The sequence below is a fragment of the Apium graveolens genome, chromosome 4, assembly GCF_009905375.1.
Source record: "Apium graveolens cultivar Ventura chromosome 4, ASM990537v1, whole genome shotgun sequence".
Classification (NCBI taxonomy): Eukaryota; Viridiplantae; Streptophyta; class Magnoliopsida; order Apiales; family Apiaceae; genus Apium; species Apium graveolens.
In genome coordinates this window covers 11824724-11829685 of record NC_133650.1, presented here as the reverse complement: position 1 = coordinate 11829685, position 4962 = coordinate 11824724, and the positions used below count along the sequence as shown (strand labels likewise).

At 28.4% G+C, this 4962-nt stretch overlaps 1 long non-coding RNA gene across 1 annotated transcript; it reads right to left on the bottom strand.

Annotated features, from left to right (window-relative positions):
- Positions 1–227: 227 nt before the first annotated feature.
- Positions 228–767, bottom strand: LOC141717381 (uncharacterized). The gene is made up of 3 exons (XR_012573620.1): positions 667–767; positions 546–573; positions 228–469 (listed from the first exon to the last, which is right to left on the bottom strand). It is a non-coding gene; the product is annotated as an uncharacterized LOC141717381 (long non-coding RNA).
- Positions 768–4962: the final 4195 nt, after the last annotated feature.

Sequence of the window (4962 nt, the reverse complement as noted above, 5' to 3'; positions counted from 1 at the left end):
AAAGAAGGAAATTTTGTCCATTCGGATTATATTCTTTATTGAAATCAATGAAATTATTTATAAATGAAAATAATGCCACCAATCTCCTATAATTATTCAAACATGAATAAGCTAAAGTAGTATCCATAAATTAATTAATCGAATCAGAATTTTAATAGGTTAATTTTAGAATTAAATATTAAAAAAATATGATAAATCATGTAACAAATTGTGCATAGTTCGATCAAAGAGATTTGAGAACAAAATTATAATTGTACAAGTAATTTGCTAAGAAAGATTATAACATATCAAGGGCATTTGGGTTGACCGAATTTGGTTTTAAGACTGTTATAGCATGGAGTCAAATCTTTGTTTCCCGAGGTGCCTGGTGGAACTTCTAAACATTTCAAACAACAATCATTGCACGTGTCAATGCAGTTCCCAGTGTGATGAGTCGCAGAGCATCGATACGCACATTTACTCGGACATTCTGCACATAAAATGATTGAAAACTCACAATAATTTATATATTTGTTGACGTAGAAAGAATTTTCAAGAGAATGTACCTTGTGGTGTACAAGAGTATGGTCCAGCCTGTTATAATACACAACAGAAATAAATATACAATTAGGTTATGTAAGAACAAAAAAAATTGAAAATTGAGAATATTAATGGGTATTTACATACTATTGAAACTTGAATAACAGAGGCAATGAGAAATAGAATAAAGAGAGATCTCAATACTGGAAAAGTAGCCATTCTCAGAACTCATATAACGCCAATGTATTGATAATGTATTTTTTGTTATAATGTATATCCCCGCTGTCCCTTTTTATAGGTTATGAATGATAGATTTTGATGATAAAGTAAATATGTATAAATTATCTAAAGATTTCACAATTTAAGATTGCATGTAATCTTTTCCTAAAATTATCAAGATTTTCTGCATTTTTAGAACATGCCAAGATTATATTAATTAAATAAAATTTCAATTTATGCTATCAAAATCTCAAGATATTCTAATTTATGTAGATACTATAAGCATATTGACGAATATAATAAAGGTACATACTTGGTTGGTAAAGTTTTTCAAAAATGATTAAATACTCTAATTTATATCTAGTGTTCAAATTTAATACTAACATAAAAATTCGTGTTAGATGCAAAACATAAATTTATGAGAATTGTTTGTAAAATTATCCTAAATTAAGTTATTTAGATTTTCAGCTGGAAAGAAAATAAAAATCTGCAAATTATAAAATATCCCTGTATATAAAAATGTATTGTCGTTATTGTATTTATCACTCATGTGAAATTTAGTAGAGATAAAAATAATTATTTATCAAGTCTACATTCAAGATTTTATTTTCGCTCATACATGAAATTGCCAACTAAAAGTTGTGTATTTGGCATATCACTAATAATCTTTTCATTTTTGAAAAATGATAATGTTCAAAATATGAACTCTGATACTTTATTTAGTTTACTATCACCATTTTGTTCAATCCATTGGAATCAAATATGAATTTATCTCATAAAAAATATTTGAATGTTGTGAACAAGTTAAAATCAAATACTTCGTCAATTGCAAAGTTGTTTTTTGTTTGAATTTTTATGATTAAATTGATCAAATTTTAATAAAATAACCGCATATATACAGTTGAGAAAATGATAATAAGTTAAGTTTCATGAAGATTTTAGTTGAATATTTTGGAGATCATATATATCTTATAAATGTAAAACAAATTTTGTGAAAAAAATAGTCATCGTACTATATATCTTATATATCACTTGTGTCATTTTTGCACAATATTGTTATATATCTTACTCTGTAATATATGATTTATAAGTAAAATATATGCATATTTTGCTAAGAAAAATGCTAAAGTTTTCAAATTAGATCCCCAAATGGTTCCCAAATGACATGTGGACATGTGGTACTCCCTAATTGGTCATAATGCAATTAAAAAGATGGACCCTCGTGTATTCACATTAAAAATGCTAACTAAAATAGTCCATATTGCCACGTTACCTATGCCGCATCATTTGAAAAAAAAAATTGGTACCCAGTTGGGACATCTAGCACTACTCATTTTGCTAAATAAGAACCAAAATTGGATATCATATATATTAAAAATGTTAGGATGGAAAACATTATTGCATATATATATATATATATATTATTTTATAAAGTATGTCATAAACATATTTATTTGTAGAACGTAAATGATATTCAAGGTGAACAAATAAAAGTGATTTTCATAAAATTTTCTCAAACTTATAATCATTATATTTGTTAAAAATTACAAAAAATATATTTAAAGAAGTACTTTTAATAGTTTTAGGCGATATTTCGGTCAATTTAAACATAAAAATTCTAAAATATACTAGTGACCCCAACGTTTATCCAAGAAAAATATTCAAATGAATATGTCATGATGATCACAGTCTTGGGAAAATGGTAAATATATTGGACCAGCGTGTATACAGTAAAATCCCTCTAAAATGATATTCAAGACTCGAAAAGATTTAATTGTCCCTTGGTTCAAACTTTTCCGGTATCGGGTATAAGTTTTATTCATTCATGTAACATCCCGGATCAAATCCCGAGTCTTTTTTGAAAATTAACTTAAGTCCCAAATCCGAGTCCAAAATAAGCTGAAACATACTGGTCCAAATGCAGTCAACTTGGGTAAATAACAAGCCCACAATAGGTTCCGAAGAGATCATGATTTATTGGAGTACAGAGTTTCATTATAAACTGAACTAAAGTCGCGAATCTCCTCGATGTGGGACTGTGGTGTTATAAACTCCTCCACTTAAACTCATGACATCCTCGTCAGGCCTGAACAGAGAGCCCATAGGTCGGATCGTAGCCTTTTTAACCATTGTGGGGTAATCTCGGATGGCTTCGTGTCCCCGCCTCCTGATTTTTGTCCATTATGATAATACCACCAGCCTTCGTGTCCACACTTCTGGAAACTTGACACATCATGCTTTCGAGGAACTGGCTCTAATTCCATATGTGAGATCATGTATCAAATCCCGAGTTTTTTCAAAAATCGGGTCCTGGCCAGATTTCAAGTCCCAAATAAGCATAAGCTTAATTGTTCGAATGAAGCATACTTGGGTAACAATAAGCTCACCGCAGACCCCAAAAGATCATGATTCATTGATGCACATAGTAGTACTATTACTTTGACTTATAAACTAAACTAAAATTCCAAATCTCCTCGATATTACAAGGCAAAATACCATTATTATGTGACATCTCATGTTAAATCCTGGGTATTTTTTGAAAATCGAGTCAAGTTCTAATCTCGAGTCCGAAATAAGCCAAAATTTATTGGCTAACAACAAGTACACCATAGGTCCCCAAAAGACCGTAATTTATTGATACATATAATAGTATTAGTATTTTGACTTATAAACTAAACCGGAGTCCTAAATCTGCTCGACGGGAGATTAAGGTGTTACATAACCAAGCAAAATTTAAATAAAATTGTTTTGACTTATAAACTAAACAAGTCCTAAATCCAAATTAAGATTTAAAAAAAACTCATTTATAAATGAAAAATTCAAATTTAAGTTGCAAAATTAGTGAACTGGTTTTGTCAAGTATGTTGTGTTTAACATTTTCTTTTGAAATTCTTTGATTTTTTTCTTTTTTAATGGTTTTAATGGCTCGCCGGTTGGTTGGATCATTTAATAGTCCTTCCGGCCAGCAATGAATCATTGCGGAATTGCAGAAGGAGCATTAAATGCACTTTCACCAACCAAACGCCATTTATTTCTTCACATTTCTTGTCACATTTTTTACTATTTTAAAAATATTATAAATAAATGATAAACGTTGAATTTAAGTTGCAAAAATTACTGGAATTATTTTTTCAAATATGTTGTGTTTAATATTTTTTTATTTAGAAAAAAATTATTGTTATTCTCTTTTTAATGGTTTTATTTGAATGTTCAAAATTAAAATATTAAACAAATCATAAATAAATAAAAAAGTCCAATTTCAGTTGAAAAAATTATTGAAATTATTTTGTTAAATAATATTTGTTCCATATTATTTCTGGATTTTTTTGAAAAATTATATTATTTTTCCTTTTCTTTATTGGTTTTTGAAATCATCCATAAAAATTTCGTAATATCCTTTATCATCCTTGAAATCTTCTTTAAAATTGTCCAAATCGCCCTTTAAATTGATGTAAAATTAGTGTTTATATGTTTATAAAAGTCTTAGATGAGAAGGAAACTGCTTGGTTGCGTACAGGCCACGTCGTCCGCAATGATGAGTACCGCAGGAAAAATGATAAATTTGTCCCTTTCATAATGAATCACTGTGGAAGTGTTTAATTTCAGCTTTTAATATTTAAATTGGACGGTTAGACAGTTGTAATTTGTCGGCTGATAACTAGTTCCCAACCAATCTTGATTCGTAAAGGGACCTATAACTTAACATTAGTTTTTTGAATTTTCGCAAAAATTACAAACATTCATGTAAGTTTGTACTTTTCTTCAAAGAAAAATGTAAGTTCTTACTTTCAATCGTGAAAAAATACTTAAATATCATATAGCATTCTCGAATATTTTATCAAAGTTTTTCACAAATGCGACAAGATAAAGATTGTGAATGTCTATTTTTGAATATAATTTATGATGTAAAAATTAATGAACAAACAAATTTAACACAAACTATTGTAATAATGTATCTATTAAATTTATGAATTATATATATAGGGGTTGTTCGGATAAAAACACCCTTAAAATAAAAACTGGAACAAGCCCAGTCCAACATGAATTTTAAACACACAACCCCACACATAACTCTTACATGCAGCCTGTTATACACAACGCACCTAATTTCCTCCATTTTTAAATTATTTTTTTTGTCATTCAACGAGTTTTTTTAAAAAAAATTGACTTCATTGTATTTTTGTACATCCTTCAACGATTAGTATGAATACCATATGTGTTATA